The sequence below is a fragment of the Emydura macquarii genome, unplaced genomic scaffold, assembly GCF_026122565.2.
Source record: "Emydura macquarii macquarii isolate MOO-44397 ecotype Brisbane River unplaced genomic scaffold, CSIRO-AGI_Emac_v2 contig_3530, whole genome shotgun sequence".
NCBI classification, from domain to species: Eukaryota; Metazoa; Chordata; order Testudines; family Chelidae; genus Emydura; species Emydura macquarii.
This window is the reverse complement of record NW_027133667.1, coordinates 8567207-8587046: the sequence shown is the minus strand read 5'-3', so window position 1 is coordinate 8587046 and position 19840 is coordinate 8567207. Positions and strand designations below refer to the sequence as shown.

At 44.6% G+C, this 19840-nt stretch overlaps 1 protein-coding gene and 1 pseudogene across 1 annotated transcript in view; one reads left to right on the top strand and one right to left on the bottom strand.

Annotated features, from left to right (window-relative positions):
• WASHC1 (WASH complex subunit 1) overlaps positions 1–19840 on the top strand; it is a 100160-nt gene that overhangs the window by 13895 nt on the left and 66425 nt on the right. The window lies entirely within an intron of this gene.
• On the bottom strand, positions 3502–4332 carry LOC137145473 (IQ motif and SEC7 domain-containing protein 3 pseudogene; annotated as a pseudogene).

Here is a 19840-nt window from a genome sequence, read left to right as displayed (position 1 = left end):
AATAGTTTATAAACCATTGGGAATGGTTTTGTAAAACTTGTACCATGAGATCCTTCTTGCAGGAGAGATGATCTTGTGGTCCAAACAAAGAGCTGAGATTCAACAGAACTGGGTTCTGTTCTGGGCTGTGTCACATGCGTCGTTTGTGATGCTGGATAAGTTACTTAATGTTTCTGTGCCTTTGCTTCACCATAAGTAAAACAAGGAAAATAATACTTCCCTGCCTCAGATTAATATTTGGAAACCTCACTGAGATCTTTGGATGGAAGGTTCTATAGATGTTCAAAGTATTTGTATCAAAATCTGTTATTATTCTTTATAGCACAAAGGACTTTGCCACCTATGCACATAGGACCAAACTCTTTAGTCCTTATTCAGGCACAGCTCCCACTGAGGGAATTTCACTTGTGTGGGGACTGCAGGATTTGACCCACTTAGAAGAGAACCAAATTCATTCCTGATAGAATCCTCTGGTACATACAATGAAGCGTCTCCAGGGACTAGCAATGAAGGTTGTTCTTCTGATAAAGCTAGGGTGGGGGAATTATACCCAGTACATTGGGGGATACTCTGGAATGGTCTCTTAAGACAAGAGGGTGATGTAAGGCATGTTAATTTGGGAACTTGTATTTCTGCGGCAACGCATTCCAGAATGACTGACCTTATTTTTTGTTTTTAAAGCAGTAATTGAGGCACTTATGCAATAGATTCCTAGGTAGAAAGAGATATATGTCACAGAATAATAATCAGCCTAATTCCTGCTGAGAAATATCTATGTAAATCTTTTCCCCTCCCTCCTCTTTCATAGGTGAGCTCTGCATTACTGTCCTTGCTGACACGCAGCAGCAATTAACTATCCTCTGCATACCTGATGAATTCCCCCCTTTCCAAAGAAGGATTTGGAACACATAGATTTTTTTTATTTCAAATGTAGGGGTTTGGGTTTTTTTACTGTTGAGAAGAAAAATGATAAAATGAATTATCCTAAACTTTATTAAAAACAAAGGGCCTGTGTTTTTCTGCAGGCCCCTTGAGAAAAAGACAGGCTGGTGAAGATAGATAGTCACTTGTCTAAAAGCTTGGCTGTTCACCTCCATTCACGGTGAGCTGGGTCACAAGGGATTTCAACCCCGGCCCAAAATAAGAAAGACCTCTGGGTTATCTCTGAGGTAGAAGGGAGCATTATAAAATTATTTAAACCAGCTGTCTGGGCCCCTCAGTTTTTGTGATAAACTGATGGAATTCTATTGCTGGGCAATAACAAACCTGGTACTTCCTTGAAATCACTTTAAGCCCTTCTTTCATCCATCACATTCCTACAAGATCTCATTTCTGTTCCATTTGGAGAGGCCATTTTCTCTCCTGCTTATTATTCAGTTCTTACAGGCCTAGTCAGAAGACTGGGGGAGCGAGGGGGAATTTAAGAGAACATTGGATTTCAGCATGTATAATATGGCAGCACAATGCTTGGAAGAGTGGGGAATATAGGGTCCTCTCCACACACTATGTCTTCTGAATCAAATTTCCCCTATTGTTGCATAGAAGTCCAAATGCAACTCTTAAATTGGCAGATTGGATCTTAGTGAATATTAGGCACCCTGTCAAAAGGAGGTGAAAGATCCTCCACGTTCAAGTTGCCTTTAGATTAGATTTTGCTGTTTCTTTGATTTCCCTCTAGCACTTGCAGATAAGAGAGGGTGAAGCCCAGTGAATCTAATCAATAAAAGACAATGAACCTGCCGAAGTGAGGAGTTTAGACCTTTTTCAATCTCATGCATTTATTTTTATACAAAGATTTTGGTTTGCCTATGCTATAGGAGGAAATAGAAGCAAGTTATTTTGATCCTCCTGAGTGAAGAGAGCTTCAGGGATTGTTATGTTATCCCCGGCAGCAGTCCTGATTTTTCCACAAATCATTGTGTATGTATCAGAGATCAGTAGTGTCCTTAATGCTCCTCTGCTTGTGCATTTTGATATGAAATAATAAGAATTTCACAAGTTTTTTCCCCCAAAACAAACCCCAAAAATGAAAGGCTTATAAAAGAGAGAGAGATTCAGACTTGTGCATTGAAACTGACTCTTCAGTCTGTCTAATGACATATGTGAGAAACTATATTCAGATGAAAGGAAAACCTTGCCAATGTTGTGTTCCTAATATTGGCTTCACTGCTCACTGTTTAAAAACAATGAGCTTGATTCTACATTCACTTACATGGGTTTCACAGTGGTGTAACTCCATTGAATTTATTCTGAATTTACAGTAAGGGAGATCAGAATTAGCTCTTATGTGTTTTTATAGCTTCTTACAATGCATAGTAAATAAGGGCCCGTTCCTGGAGTTTATTATCTAGCATAGTGCTTACTACCATGAGCAGTGCCATTGATCTCAGCAAGTAGGGTTTGCAGGATTGAGCCCGCAGATTATAATCTTTTCGGGGCTTCTGATATGGCAAGTATATTGTTCATATAAGGTGCTGTATAAATTACTTTGTCATTTCTGCATTGCTTCCCACTCAGTCATGGGCCAGATCTTCAGCTGGTGTAAATCACTGACGCTCCATTTACACCAGCTAAGAATAAAGCCTCATGTTTCTAGCTGCCCTTCTGCATTCAAAACAAACACAGCACAGAAGGGTTCCTTTTCTGAAAAGAGCAAATAAGAGAAAAAGAACATGAGCTGGGCTCAGAAGTGGTGCTGAAGAGGACCTCATTTTCTTCAACAACACCAGGAAGAAAGGCATACACTTTAATCTAGATGAGAGATACAGCTCTGTTTTTACCACCAATGTGAGCTTCTTTCTCTTATCCTCTAGAATCTTAAAGAATCTACCTTCTCTTTCTTCTCTTCCTAATTTCACTTACTCTGGCTTTTGACCAAAAAGACTATCATTTCCAACCCACCTAAGAAACAGCAGATCAGATATTTAGCTTGGTTGTAATTACAAGCTGGTGAGAGGATGGGACTTACAGGATACATAAACCAGAAAACCATAACTCTCCAGTATTATTCTCTTTCAGTGCTGGATAGCTAGTCCTTATATCCGATCTATCTCTACATGCACACACACACACAGAGTATTATTAGCATTCAGTAATAGTATTCATGCTGTCTCTCTTAAAGAGGAAAGGCCAGCAAAATATACTTTCCCCCTTTAAAAAGCTGAACATACCTGGATGTAAAAAGCTGAAAAAGCTGGATACCCCTCTGAAAAAAAGCTATAAACCCAGATAACTGACGTGGGCATCCTAAATATCATAACTGTATAGCATTTATGTCTCTGTAGACCCACAATCGTGATGTGTAATACGCTAAGCCATCCCTACTGGTGAGAAAATCCCATCTCGGTCAGACAGGGATGATTTTTTCAGCTGCCAGCTGCACAACCCTGATGAAAACAGAACCTGGCCCAGGGCTACTGGCCTTTGCAAAGCCCCCTTCCCTGCCTTGCCTACACTGAGATCAGCTTTGATCCCAGACTTCTTAATTTCTTGCCAGACACCACCCGGAGAGCACGACGCTGGCGTGTGCGCCCCGAGTGGGTTGTGTTCTCCCAGCCCCACGCGCGCAAACAAGACCACGAAGCAATTCGGGGGCAGGTGGAGGACGATGCCCCTCGGAAGCAGCAGCAGCAGCCTCGCTCCTCTTTGCCCCCTGCATTGCTCGGGTTCGAGCGCGCAGCTAGGCGGGGATTCCCCGCATTGTTCATTGCAGGGGGACGGCGGGTTCGAGCCCAGATCCCCGGGACTTGGCGCCCGGCCTGGAAAGAGTCATTCGTCTCCCCCTTCCCCCCGGGTCCCCCTCCACTTACTCCGCTCTCCTGCTCAGGACGCCTTTGCCGATGGCCTGGGGGGGTTTGTGCTGGAGGAGGGCGGTGCAGCAGCCCCTCTGCCTGCTGTCTTCCCCCGGGGGGTGCTGATGGGGCTGGAGCGGGGGATGCTGGTGAGCGGGAGCCCGGCCGCCACCGCTGGGGCCCGGCTGCGCCTGCCTGCTCGGGAGCGGCGGCGGCGGCGGGAGCTGTTGGGGGTGCTGAAGCGGCTCCGGCTGGGGCTGCTGCTGGCCCGGCGCGGCGGGGGGAGCCGGCGGGGACTCGGCGGCGGGAGCCGGCGGCTGCTGCTGGCGGAGGCTGCGGTTCTCGGTGCTGAGCTCGTCCAGGCGCCGCTCCAGCTCGTCGATGCGCTGGCGCTGAGTATGGATGAGGCTCTGCTGGTTCTGCACGATGGCGGTGAGCTCCTTCAGGTAGAGCACGGCGCGCACCGGGTTCTCCAGCAGGCTCTCCATGCCCCGGGCCCGGGCCCCTCCGGCCGGCTGCACGGACCCCGGCCAGGCGCCCCCCGCGCGCGCACGCACGCACACACACACACACACCCGCTGCCAGCGAGGGCGGCTGGCGCTAGCCGCTGCCCCCTAGCTCGCGTCAGGCATGAGCCGGCTGAGGGAGGCGGGGAGAGAGGGCCCGGGGCCCGCCCCCTGCTCCGGGCCCGCCCAGGTAGCCGGGAGTGGGCGGGGCTAGGGAGGGGAGCCCAGCCAAGCAGAGGGAGAGAGCTGGGAAAGGGGCTGCAAGGCAGTGCCCAGGGAAGGGAGATGAGGAGAAGAGGCTGCTCGCTGGTCTCCCGCCTCCCCTGTCCCTTCATCCCCTTCACCTCCTCCCCCCAGCCCAGGGCTGTAAGCAGAGTGAAGGAAGTCACTGCATGCTTTGCCTCGCTCCCTCCCTATACTTCCTTCCTGACAAACAAGAAAACTTAACCATGTGGGCCACTGGCGGAAATGCAGACATAAACACGCCTGAAACTGCCCCCCAGAAAAAGAGCCTCGTTTGGGCCTTCATAGCCCCATACAATTTTTGACCCCTCGGTGACACGACACTTTCTAACGCCAGACCTGAACTACAGTTATTTCTAAATGATGTCTTCATTTGAAAAATAAGAGTAGTGGTTCATTTACTTGGCATTCAAAAATCAAAGAGGTAAGAACAGCCAGGCCAAGTCAGACCAATCATCCATCTAACCCGGTATCCTGTCTTCGAACAGTGGCCAATGCCAGGTGCGTCAAAGGGAATGAACAGAACAGGTAATCATCAAGTGATCCATCCCACTGCCCATTCCCAGCTTGTAGCAAACAGCAATCCCTGCCCATCCTGGCTAATAGCCATTGATGGACCAATCCTCCATGAACGTATCTAGTTCTTTTTGAACCCCTTTATAGTTTTGGTCTTCACAACATCATCTGGTAAGGAGTTCCACAGGTTGACTGTGCATTGGGTGAAGAAATACTTCCTTTTGTTCATTTAAAACCTTCTGCCTATTAATTTAATTTGGTGGGCCCTAGTTTTACTTTCTCCACACCCGTCATGATTTTATAAACCTCTGCCATATCACTCCTTAGTTGTCTCTTCAAAGCTGAAAAATCCCAGTCTTATTAATCTCCCCTTAATAATTTTTGTTGCCCTTTTCTGAACCTTTTCCACTTCCAATATATCTTTTTTGAGATAGGGCCACCAGATCTGCATGCAGTATTCAAGATATGGGTGTACCATGGATTTATAAAGAGGCAATATGTTATTTTCTGTCTGATTATTTATCCCGTTCCTAATTATTCCAACATTCTGTTAGCTTTTTTGATTGCTGCTGTACCTTGAGTGGATGTTTTTAGAGAATTATCCACAAAGACTCCAAGATCGCTTTCTTGAGTGGTAACAGTTAATTTAGACCCCATCATTTTATATGTATAGTTGAGATTATGTTTTCCAAAGTGCATTACTCTGCATTTATCAACGTTGAATGTCATCTACCATTTTGTTGCCCTGTCACCCAGTTGTGTGAGATCCCTTTGTAACCCTTCGCAGTCTGCTTTGGACAACTATCTTGAGTAGTTTTGTATCATCTGCAAATTTTGCCACCTCACTGTTTACCCCTTTTTCCAGACCATTTATGAATATTTTGAACAGTACTGGTCCCAGTACAGACTCCTGGGAGATACCACTATTTACCTTGCTCCATTCTGAAAACTGACCATTTATTCCTGCCCTTTATTTCCTATCTTTTAACCAGTGAGTGATCCAGGAGAGGACTTGCCCTCTTATCCCATGACCACTTACTTTGCTTACCAGCCTTTGGTGAGGAATCTTGTCTAAGGCTTTCTGAAACTCTAAGTACACTATATCCACTGGCTCACCCTTGTCCACATGCTTGTTGACCCTCAAAGAATTCTAGTAGATTAGTGAGGCATGATTTCCCTTTATATAAAACATGTTGACTCTTCCCCAACAAATTGTGTTAATCTTTTCCGATAATTCTGTTCTTTACTATAGTTTCAACCAATTTTCCCGGTACTGAAGTTAGACATACCAGCCTATAATTGCTAGAATCGCCTCTGGAGCCTTTTAAAAAAATTGGTGTCACATTAGCTATTCTCCAGTCATCTGGTACTGAAACTGATTTAAATGATAGACTGCATACCACAGTTAGTAGTTCTGCAATTTCACATTTGAGTTCTTTCAGAACTCTTAAGTGAATACCATCTGGTCCTGGTGATTTATTACTGTTTAATTGGTCAATTTGTTCCAAAACCTCCTTTAATGACACCTCAATCTGAGACAGTTCCTCTGATTTGCCACCTAAAAAGAATGGTTCAGGTTTGGAAATCCCCCTCACATCCTCAGCTGTGAAGACTGATGCAAATAATTCATTTTGTTTCTCCGCAATAGCCTTATCTTCCTTGAGTGCTCCTTTAGAATCTCAATCGTCTAGTGCCCCACTGGTTGTTTAGTCGGCTTCTTGCTTTTGATGTACTTTTTTTCTGTTACTCTTTGAGTCTTTGGCTAGCTGTTCTTCAAATTCTTTTTTGGCCTTCCTAATTATATTTTTACACTTCACTTGCCAGAGTTTATGTTCCTTTCTATTTTCCTCAATCAGATTTAACTTCCACTTTTTAAAGGATGTCTTCTTGCCTCTAACTACTTCTTTTACTTTGTTGGTTAGCCATGGTATCACTTTCTTGGTCCTCTTATTATGTTTTTTAATTTAGGGTATACATTTTATTATGGTGTCTTTAAAAAGTTTCCATACAGCTTGTAGGGATTTCGCTTTTGGCACTGTAACTTTTATTCTGTTTAACTAACTTCCTCATTTTTGTGTAATTCCCCTTTCTGAAATTAAATGCTACCAGGGTGGGCTGCTTTGGTGTTTCCTCCCCACAGGGATTTTAAATTTTATTATGTTATGGTCACTATTACCCAGCGGTTCAGCTATATTAACCTCTTGAGCCAGGTCCTGTGCTCCACTTTAGGATTAAATCAAGAATTGCCTCTCTTCTTGTAGGTTCCAGGACTAGCTGCTCCAAGAAGCAGTCATTAAGGTGTCAAGAAACTTTATCTCTTCATCCTGTCCTGAGGTGACATGTACCCAGTCAATATGGGAATAGTTGAAGTCCCCCATTATTACTGAGTTTTTTATTTTTATCACTTCTCTGATCTCTCTTAGCATTTCACAGTCACTGTCTCCATCCTGGTCAGGTGGTCGGTAGTATATTCCTATTGCTATATTCTTATTATTCAAGCATGGAATTACTAACCATACAGATTGTATGGTACAGTTTGATTCATTCAAGATTTTTACTTCATTTGACTCTATGCTTTCTTTCACATATAGTACCATTCCCATACCAGGACGACCTATTCTGTCTTTCCGATATATTTTGTATCCTGGTATTACTGTGTCCCATTGATTATCCTCATTCTACCAAGTGTCTGCGATGCCTATTATATCAATTTCCTCTTTGATATGAGGCATTCAAGTTCACCCATCTTAATAGTTAGACTTCTAGCATTTGTATATAAGCACTTTAAAAAATTGTAACTTTTTAGTGGTCTGCCATTATGTGATGTAACTGGACATGGTAACAAACTCTACATAATAGTAAAATTATAAAACAAAGATATATTTTGTAAATATACCAGAACAGGATTAGAATTAAAATTCTTGAGACTTCAGTATCTGCATGGAGGATAAAAGACACAACTTCCAGTAACAACAATAGAAAAGTCATGTCTAATGCTCTTCTCACTGCACTACAGAGGGTGGGTTTTTTGGGGGGGAGTGGGTTGCCTTCATCTATTTTGGAATCTGCTAATTCTGAAAATATTGAGAGAAGTCAGAATAGCTCAGCATTGTGCCAGGTTGCATATTGTGCTAGCTATATAAAAGGAATCTTTAAGATACAAAAATGGAATGACTGAGACAAAGAGTTCCTTTATGAATTCACTGTGGCAATTCCAATCTGCATTTGGGTCAAATTGAGTCCCAGTTCTGCAAGAGGAAATGAGCTGTTTAAGAAAGCTGGCACAGGTTAAAAAAATTCAGATAATGCTAGCTGAAACTGCAGCATTCTGAATTTACTAGGGTTATTCCTGACATGAGCCTTTAATGGGTTGTGTTTATGTTTGCTCTTCCTTGCAATCTGAGTTACATAAATTGCTATGCAAGCACAACAATGTTTTCAAACAGACTCATTGGCCCATCTATAATACTATAATCTGCCAGAAGATTGGGGAAAAAAATGTATTAAGGTGTGAAGGTCAGCACCCTTGGGCATACAAGGTGTCATCAGCTCAGGACTAGCTTTGCTGATTCATACAAACATCTACATTTCAAAACATTAATTCTTTTAGAGGGGCCGAGGGCAAGAACACAATAGGGCAGGCAGGTCAGTCCCTGAATGAAGCAGGGACCAGGGTCAAGCGCTCCGGGTGCGGGGGAGGCGGACAGGATCCCTCCAGGGCGGTGTGGAGCCAATACCTACTTCCCCAGTGACTCCCCTTCTTGCATCCAGCCCAGAGCCACTGCCTCTTCCCACCCCACCAGAGTTATCTGTAGGGGGGCTCTGTCCTTCTCCTGTGTCAGTGGTGTACTGAAGAAGGGGCAGGAGGGACCATGCCCTCAGGCGCCGGCCTGGGGTGGGGCACCGGCCAGGCCCTCCTTGGAGGAGTTGGCCCACCCCGTCACAGGCAGCCAGGGTGTACTCCCGGCTCCTCCGCCCCTGCACTGGGCGCAAGGAGGGAGCCACCAGGACCAGAGCCTGTCATGGGCCCCCCACCACCACCGCTGGGCAGCCCCCGCTGTCCCCACAGCGGGGGGAGAGCGGGAAACGGGCCCACAGACACTCCCGCCTGTGGGGCGCTGTCCATGCTGTTGCTGCCGCTGATGTCAGGGGAGTGGGGGAAAGTGGGACATGGGCCCACAGACACCCCCTCATGGGTCGCTGCCACCGATGGTGGAGGACTGGGGGAGAGTGGGACATGGGCCCACAAACCCCCATCCTGCAGGGCACTGCCAGGAGGGGGGCGCCAAAGTAAGTATGGCCCCTGGGTGCTGGAGACCCACGGTACGCCACTGTCCTGTGTGCCTCTCCCCCAGCACATTTCCAGATCGCTCAGCCGCTCCCTCTGGCAGCCAGGCCTGGGCAGGGAGCCAAGGAGGGAGGATGGAGCCACTTCTCATGTCGGCTGAAGGTGGCCATTCAGGGTCACTGCCTGCAATAAGCCCAGCTGGGGACATGGTGGTGGCGGACCACTCCCCCACCCAACCTGGCTGCCTGGGATGGGCTGAACAACCCAGAAATGTGCCACAGAGGAAAGAGGGTAGCCTGCCACCACCACCTCCCCAGCTGGGCTCTCACAGACAGCCGCTGCACTGTACAGAGCAGCAACCCAGAGCGGCTAATGGGGTGAGAAATGGCTGGTCCTGTCCCTTCCGCTCCCTGCCTGGGCCCAGCTGCCAGGGACAGGGGCTTAGTGTGCCAGGGGGCAGGCGCAGCCAGAGAAGGACAGTGCCCCTCTTCTTCCCCGCACAGCAGGCCAAGCAGAAATGGGGTGGGGGAAAGAGGCTGAGCAGGGGCTGGGTATCAGGGTGGAACGCAGGTGGAGTGAGGTGGGGCCACTTCTGAGAGTGTGCCCGGGGCCATGGCACCACTGGCACCCATTGTAAACCTGCCGCTGGCTGGAGAAGGGAGAGGAAGGAAAGGTGAGCAAGGAGAGAAAGCCCTCTTCACCCATGGCTCCCCTTTCCCTCCTCTCACTGAGAGAGCTGCCTGGGTCTTTGTTCTCAGAGGAAATCTGCCCGAGGCTCCAGCCTTCCTTTTAATGGCTTCAGAGAAAGTTACTTTGCAGCTCAATCCCCTTCTCTTTCTCCATCCCAACATCCTAAAGTCCTGGCACAAAAGAGGGGGAAGAATGGCAGAAGCCAGCAGTTCCGTCATAGAGACCCCACAGAACTCAAACACCCAACCCCTTGGGTCAGGGCCTGCTCTCTTCATGTTCTCATCACAGTTTCTTTCTCCCACCCTCCTTGAATGGGATGTCTAGCTCTACTGCTTTCTTCCATAATGACGCAGGAATTTTTTTTCTTTCTAAAAAGTGAATTGAATAATTTTGGTGGATGTTGTCTGATTCTGTCGATAACACTCTGGCTTTTCACTTCCCCAGTTAACATGCAGGAGGCAGGACTTAACATGTACCTGGGGAAGGAGTTAACAAGGACAATAGATGTTAGAAGAATCCACTAGAAATAATTCCTCCTTAGGAATTGGTGGTTCCCCTGAACATTTCCTCTTCTTTTACTATTTAAGAATAAAGTGAGACAGAAAGTGCAGCTCTACTCTGGGAAAAGAAGCTCTGTAAAAATAACATGATGGGGATTCCCTGCTTATTGGCTCTCAATTCTCATATCAGATGTGTTAATTTCACAAGAAATAGCATTTTTTTGTCTGACTACAACCTACAAATTCCACCTGGGATCTGAGAGATAAGCTGGGCTTTTTCCTTCTCATGCATCATGATCACCATCATCATCATCACCGATAATAAAGAGTCTGCAGGCCCGCCCTAAGTGTGACACAAGTGACACCTGTGTGACCCCATAAAGAATTCTCTTGATGCACAAGAAGGAAAAGAAACCAGCTCTCTCTCCCATCACTATTTTGGCTAACAGGAGTAAAACGCAGTAAAATCTTATTTCACTCACCCCAGTTAGTAGATATGACTAAATACACACTGGCGCAGACTTGTAGAATTAGAACCATTTTTATCTTCACATTTCAGAGCTGAACTGCACCCATCTAGCTTGGCAGTCCAGCAAAGCCCATGTCCATGGCCTCCCTTACTGGGGAACCTAGACATGTCAAGAAAAATCTCAGTTTCAATTATGATGAAGGATGATCCTTGTGCAGATAGCCTTGAAAATGTAAACCGATGCAAACAGATCACCAGGAAAGGAACCTGTCACTGCTTCCTTCTAAATCAGTCCTCTCACAGCCAATTAGGGATGGCTTTTGGGATCCAAAAATCCACAACCCATAAGCTCTTTGATTTTTGGGAAGACCACAAATCAGTTCATAGCTGCCAAGAACAAGATCACCCAGCCTACCACTAATGGCACTAGGGCTACCACAAGCTCCCTACCATCCAAATACTTGTGATAGTTGAGCCAAACCAAGATGACCTCTGGCCACAAGGTAGGGCAGCGCAATAACAATAGAGGCAGCATTGGCTGGTAGACTAATGGCCTGATCTAATGCCCACTGAAATCAGTATTAAGACTCCTTTGAACTCCCTGGGGCATTGGATCAGGACCTAAACAAGGAGATTGACAGCAAAGGATTAATCCCACCACTGACACTGACTACCTCTATGGCTTTTGTCATGCTGCATACCGGTAGGCCCACATTTTCTAATTTGGATGCCTAAAATAAGCACCTAAATCCAGAGATCCTGAGCTGGTGCAGATCCCATTGTTTTCAAAAAGAAACAAGCCAATTTTATTTAGGTGTCTCGGTATGGTTTTAGGTGCTGAATTCTTACATCCACATTTGAAAATATTGATCTTATCTTCTCTACACCTCAGTTTCCACATCTATTAAGTAGGACATGCTAGTTTGTGCCTTACAGATCCTAAAATTCACCAGAATGCACATAAAACCTCCTAGTGCAGAAGAATGTGCAAAAAGGATTGTGGAGAAGCAGGCACATGGTACATTGGCAAAGCAGTGGGATTGGGTGTAGGGGAATGTGATACAAGACACAAGCTGATAATTAGGGAAAGGTGGAGTTGTAAAGGCTTAGTTAAGTTTGACAGGGTATATCAAAGAGCCATCTTGCTAACTGTACAAGGTGTCCTACGCCCTTTAAGGAAGACTACTGATCCAGTACCACCTCAGTCCTGGTTCAGTCCTGAACAAGGGCATTCTGGGGAATGTAGTCCACAGGGATCAATGGAAATTGTAGACTGGTAATAACACATGCTGGGAAAGGGGCAGGGATATATATATAGATAAATATATTATATATAATATCTGCCTTTTCCCCAGTAGGAGAGAGACTAGGGAGAGATTGGTTGTGGGTCGCTTATCCAATGGAGAAAAAGCCAGGCTATTTTAAATTCTCAGGCCAGTTCCATGCATAGTGGCGTACTCCTGGTGGAGAGGAACCCTTTGCAACCTGGGTGGGTGTGTGTTGTAAAAATGCATTTTGCAAGTCCACCTAAAAGTACTAAAACTGGCTCTGGTGTCCAGTTTTCAAGGAAATATTAATCAACCACAAATGGTTTTTCTGACTGATGATTCTAAAGAACTACAATATGTGGCTGAAATGTTAGAGGGCACCTGAATCACCACAGCTGATCCAGCACCTCCAACATGTCCTTGAAGCTAGAGAGAGAGAGAGAGAGTGTATGTGTAGACCCCGGGTTAGGTTTGGTCACTCCCCAAGCTCAGTACATGGCCCTAGCAACCCATCTTCTCTTCTTGGAGCACGACATAGGGCAGGAGCTCCCGCCTTCTGAGGAGAACAGAGAGAGAGAGAGGGCCAGGCTAGGATCCCCTTAACCATTCCTCGCCCAGTGGCCAATTTCCCCCCACAGGATAATAGCTTTCTTCCTGCTGCCAGTTCTGATTGCTCAGGTGGTAGCACTCTGTGCTGCAGTTCAAACATTGCTGATGATGCATAATAGGGAAGTTGTTACAGTTGGACAAAATGGGATTTATTTTTACCTTTTTCCTAAACCAAACCAAACCACTCACATCTTAGGAAATAACATACCAAAACTCTGCATTAAAAGAACGTTATTTTGGTTCCAAAGTCCATAACCTGAAAGTTAGGAAATGCTAGATTTACTGTTGTCTGTGCAACCTTAATTCAACCTCCTTTTGCATATGGAGGGGTATTTAACAATACAATCACATATTGTGATTGTCCACAGGACCCTACTTCATTCAATACATGGGATGGAGGCATAAAGGACAATAGCACAAATTACATAAATAGACACAATGGGCTGGCTCCTCAAATGCACCCGAGCTCTGTTTGGCAGGGGCCATTATGCAACATTTCCATCTCCCATCCATACTCTTGGGGGAATCCAGGGGCTGATTCATCCCCCATTGCAAGTTAGCAGATGCTCTAACAGCTACTCGCAATAAATTGCTTGCAAACAGCTTACAGACCAAAAATTTCTTGCAGGAATTAGATGAATAATTTCAAATAGCTATTCAAATATCAAATAGATATTCAAGAAAATCACAATGTACTCATGCATAATACATGAACAGAAAAAGGGTATACATCTAACGAAGGATTCTTTCACTCAGAATTGTTCACTTACGGCCTGATCGAAGTCAACAGGCTTTTTTTTTTTTTTTTTTTAGCAGGCCCTGAGATGTAGTATTGTTACATTTAGTTCCTCATACATTTTTATTTTCATGCATCGTGTTCATATAGAGTGGGATCCCACAACCCTTGCACACCTGAATATTATCATTGAATTCAGTGGGGCTACTTGGCTGAATAAGATTGGAAGGATTAGACCCATGGTCTGCTTTTTGATTTTACTGCTGTTGTCACAAAAATCTGCACAACTGTCATCTCCGAACAAAGAGGCTGACTAGCTCCTCTGAAGAAAATGTCTCTGAGTGGCTTTTGCTATGTGGAATTAATTGATTAAGTGAGAACAGCTTTATTCCAGTGAAAGAGGCAGGAGACAAGGTAACATTTTGTGACATTAAAAGGAAAAGTACATTCTAAAGAGGGGCCTTGCTGCCTTTTAATTTGCTGTAAATATTGCAAGGCTTCAATAGCAGAGATCAAATAGAGTCAAGAATTAAAAAAAGAGTGAAAAGTACACATCTCATTTAATGATACAATATGGAATTTGTACCTTTCCTGATGAGTAGATGTTTTAAAATATTTATATATCAGCTTAGCTGACTGAACTAAAATATGTGTACTTAGCACATCTCAGATCCTTATGTTTGATTTATTAAACAAGATCATTTCCCCTTGCTTTTGATTTTGGGATATCAGTATGAATTAACAATTAAACAGTCCTGTCAAGTATGAGTCCACCTTATTGCAGATTTCATTTTAAAGACTGTAGGTAGGATTACAGAGTATGCTATTGAATGGTTAAAGCAAGGGAATGTGAACCAGGACACATGGGGATGGTTCATGGCCCTATTAGAATCTGATTCAAAGCCCACTGGAGTCAGTGGGAGTCAATGGTTTGCTCTGTGACCTTGGACAAATCACATAGGGTATGTGCACACTGCAATAAAAAACCTTTGGCACTGTGATGGAGTGTATCAACACTGCATTGGCTTAGAGAGGGTTAATCACTTCCCGTGGGCCTTAGAGGCCACACCCCCTTATCCCTGTTGGGCATGCTCCAGCTGGAGACAGGGTATAAAAGGAAGCAACTCAGCTCAGGCTGGGCTGACTGAGGAGAAGAGCACGTGCACATGCGCATGCGCATGAACATGAACGATGAGCTCCAAACAGTGAAGGCCAAACCCGCTGAATCTACTACAGGACCCAGCAACTGCAGAGACAGAAGGAGACAGGTGGCCACTGCCCTGAGAGGACCACCAGAGCTGCACTCCCAGGTAGGAAGCAGCCCAAGGAACGCGTTTAATGAAATCGGAACCAGAACCTGAAACGGGGACCACTTGTTCTACAGGGCCCTGGGTCAGGACCCAGTGGAGGGGGGAGCGCAGGTCTCCTGACCCATCCTGCATCCACTACGAGTAGCAGTGACTGCCCAAGGAATTAGGCACCATGGTCTAATATTGGGAATTTTGGGTGATACTTCCTGAGATGGTAGACACTGGGTGGCATGGCCCAACATTACTGACTCTGGCATTAGGCCTCACACCCTGTGAACAAGAGCAGCTTTAGTGACTCTGGCTGCTAAGCCTCTCTGCCTTGAGCACAAAGGCGAGTTCCCCCCCCCCCTTTTTTCCCCCTTCAGTCTGGTACCTCAGGACAGGCACCAAGTCTCAGAGCCTGGGCTGCAGGGCTAAAAATAGCAGTGCAGATGTTCAGGCTCTGGCTGGAGCCTGGGCTCTGAGACACTCACCCCTCCTAGGGTTTCACAGTTGAGGCTCCAACCTGAGCCTGAACATCTCCACTGCTATTTTTAGCCCTTTAGCCCAAAGTCAGTTAACCTAGGCTCTGGTGTTGGGGGCCTTCTATTGGAGTGTAGACATAGCCTATTTCCTGCTTCAGTTTACCCATTTTTAAAATGGCATAAGCAGATATTGACTTTTCATGGAGGTTAAGGCCAGAAGGGGCCATTAGATTATCTAGTCTGGCTTCCTGTATATCACGGGTCATTAAATTTCACCAGTTACCCCTGCATTGAACCTAATAACTTATGTTTGACTAAGCATAATTTGTGTTTGACCAAAGCATATGTGCCAGAAAGGAACCCGGTCTTGATTTGAAGATATCGAGAAATGGAGAATCGACCACTTACCTTGGCAGTTTGTTCCAGGGGTTAATCACCCTCGTTGTTAAAAAATTGTGCCGCCTTTCCAGTTGGAATTTGTCTGGCTTCAGCTTCCAGCCACTAGTCCTTGTTATACCTTCCTCGGCTCAATTAAAGAGCCCTGTTGTATCTGGTTTTTTCTCCTCACGAAAGTACTTAACGCCATGATCAAATCCCCTCTTGATCGTCTTTTTGATCAGCTAAGCAGATTGAGCTGTTTAAGTCTCTCACTGTAAGGCATTTTCTACAGCCCTCAAAATCATTTTTATGGCTCTTCTCTTATTTAGAGGCAACTCTCAAGATTTAGGAATCAAGGCTCAGACATTATTAGAGCTGGCCATGCAGTGCAAGCACACTGTCTATGAACATTCATTCTAATTTTGAACAGCTGTGGTGCTCAGTCCTATTCATACTCTTCATTATTCACTGTTTGCGAACATTAATGGGATAAGGCTGTTGCTCAGATTAATGTTTGCGTTCATACGAATACCTATATTTGTGTGTGAACAAGGCTACTTGTGCACAAAGGCTCATTATTCTTTATATTTCAGTCTTCATTTGTATGTTTAGAAAGTTTCATTCGACTGATTGTGAAGCAAAAACAACAGTGTGAAGCAAAAAAATGGTTCTTGATTTTCTCTTGAGGAACGCACATACACGAGATGGTTCAAGAAGTAACTAAGGACCAGATCCTGCCATTGGATCCACCAGGGAGGGATCTCTATCTGTGCAGATCCCCATGTGTGGAGCAGCTGTCATTGTGGACATGGGGTGTCGCTGCAGAAACCAAAGGTTATCCTCCATTTTGGAAGGCGAGACTCTAAACTGCAGGGCCAGATCAGATGGTGGCAGGCTGTAGCTTACAGTAGACTCTAGTTTCTAATGCTAGAATAAAAAAGAATGATTGATTGACTTCAGTGAGGCTTTGCTTGGGTCAGGGGTCCACCTAAAAAGGTCCAGTTGCAGGGCCAGGACTTATAGTTGAGCCACTGAGTAATAGCGACCACAAGGTATTTAAATTCCCTTCTCCAAAGGTACCGATTGCATCAAATCTAGCACTGGGACATTAAACTTTAGAAAGGGGGGGATTCGAAATGGTGAGAAAGCTAGCCAGAAAGACCCAAAACTAAAAAATGGAGGAATTCTAATCCTTAGAATCTGCATGGAGGCCATTTTAGCAACCATAACAGAGTGACATGGGGTATCATCATGGCAAATCCCAAAGGGATGTACCCTCCTTACAGACAAAGCATTACCTGGGTTGATCATTAGCTAGGTCCTTAAGGTGATCTGGATGTATATTTAGTTTATATCCATCATTGGCAATCTTATCATGCCACCAAAGCTGTTGGTGAGCACATGATGACCAGCCATGTAGCAGCATTCCTTGGTAAAAACACTTTGCAATTTGTTGGTCTTCTATCTTGACACCATGTCCGCACCAAGACGTCTGCCGAAACCGAACCAGTGGTGATAGAAGTGTTGAGTTGTTCAACTATGACTAGCTCCATTTCTGACCTCGTTCTGGCATTTCATATGGAGCATCTGACGAAGACCACGAGAATCGAAAATGTCAATGAGGTGTTCTTCAGCCTTCCTCAGCACGCACGTTTCACTGCCGGGCAACAGAGTTGGCATAACTGAGGTACTCTAGGTCTGCAGCTTTGTAGAAAGCTTGATGCTTCAACATCCCCACAAAGTCTGCTGAAAGACCCAAGACACGATAGCAGCTGCTGCTATATGAGTGTGTCCAAATCTTCTGAGCATCCTTCAGCACTATTTAGTTGAAAGAGGACATGCATACCACTAAATCAAAAAGAAAACAGGAAGGGAAGAAATGAAACATACAATATGGTTTTCATGGCAAGGTGCAAGAGAGTATTTGAGACAAAGAGGAATCATAGAGGACTACTGCAGTGAATTACAAATAATACAGCAAAAAGTTCTTTTAAATGAACCTACTAAAAATGGAGTGTGTAGGTCCCAATCTCGCAGAGCGTTGAGTGCTTCCAAGCAACTGAGAGGACTAGGCACATTGCAGGAGGTGCTTCAGCATCTTTCAGGCTCAAGATCAAAGTTAGTCAGCATTGTCCAAGCCCTGTCACTTTATTCATGCAAATTATGCCACTTAAATCAATGGGAATGCTTGCATGGGTAAGGAGAGCAGGATTTGACCCAGGTTTCAACCCTAAGATCTTTTTCCAGAACCACCTGTATAGGGAAAACTCTGCAGGCAAAATTTTTCCAAAGGTATAGGCCATCTCGCACATGTGACATGGGAATTTGTGCACTCAAATTCACACCTATACACGCTGAACATTTTCAGCCCGTGGCACTGAAGAACAAAGAAAGCACTGCACACCTAAGTGAAAGGTCAATACCCATTGGGCAAGGCTTGAGGCAGGAGAATGGGAATCATCTGTTCAGAGATGCAACTGCGTAAGTAACCAGTTATGCACCTCAGGTGGGCCTGATCATCCAGTGCCCATTCAATAGGCTTTGGACCAGGCATCTGTTGCAGCCATGGCATTTGTATGTGCCAGTAGTTATGATTTATTTAAAAGCTCCCTGTCTGCATTGCTTTGTACACCATTTCATACACAAATTACTGAGGGGTAGATTGGATTTTGAAATGATTCTGGAAATATTCTCTTTGTTTTTGTAAACGTCCTGTGTGCTGCATTTTTACAGAGATCAGCACTCAAAAAAAAAAAAAAAAAAGGCAAGACACATCCAACCAAGACAAAATATATACAAACAATAAAACAAATGAACTATAGAAAATGAAAACAGTCTAAAACAATATAGACCAAAGTAAATCATGCCCAATAAGCATAACTATAATAATAAACATCCCTTATCTATGTCAGATCCACTAGTCACAAATGCTTGTTTAGATAACAAATAGCTTATTGGTAGACTCTGAATTTGGGATTTCTCTCTAGCCTCCAGTCTAAGTAAATACGAAGTGTCTGCCAAATCTGCCAATATAAATCCTAGCAATGTCATAGGGATCATCATGCTTAGCAAATTAAATGAGAGAGACAGAAACAGAGAGACTGTTTTTTGTCCTATTAATAGGACACATAGACAAAAGGTCCAATGTGAGCTGTGGATGCTCAATTCCTTGCAAGGTGAGGGCCCAGATTTTTAATCCTGCCTATCACTTATTTCTATTTTAATTACAAAGTTGTCTATGTTCCACACAAATTTGATGTCTCATCAATTTTATTGTTGAAAATTATGTACATCAGAAATAAGGATCCATAGAAATGTAGCCACAGAAAGAGTTACACACACCAAAGGAAGAAATCCCTCAGCATTGTAAATTTCCTGTGTGAATCATTTTTCGCTATCCCTCATTTTAGGTCTTTGTCATACAGTGCCTCTCATGTGACAGATTGAAAGGTGTGATTCCAGCCCCAAAGATGAAAGTTTCAGAAAGTTATGAGCAGAAACTGTTCTGCAATCTTAACCACTAGCAGGTACTACCAAGTGCCCACTATACTATTTTAAGGTAATTAACATTTCTCCCTTGACATCAGTAAAAATCAGCTTTTGCCAGGTGCTAATGTTCTTTCTGGTTACTGCAACTCTTCAGTATTTGAATGAAAGTGGAAAGAAGCTGTTACCATCTGTTTACACAATACAAACAATGACTCACATGGGAAGAGTTGTACCCATATATTAATGAGCGGTGGAGGCCATGATCAAAGTACAGTTATTTCCCCTTGAATGTTTTGGAAATCTGATGGTAGCCTGATGAACAATTTGATGCCTAAGGGCATGCTTATTACACATGCACAACTTCTTTCCAGTTTCACTAACTGCTTCCATTGCTCTTACCAAAGATATTTATATTTATATTTGTGCTACTAACTACACCTTACTGCTTGCTTAGGGCTAAATCCCCTCAGATTCACAATATGGATCTCTAAAAGGGGGTTTAAAAGATCTGCCTCATCAAGGGTGAAATTCACCCCTGTGCACCCGGTCAGCACAGATCCACAAAAGCTCTGTTTTGAGGACA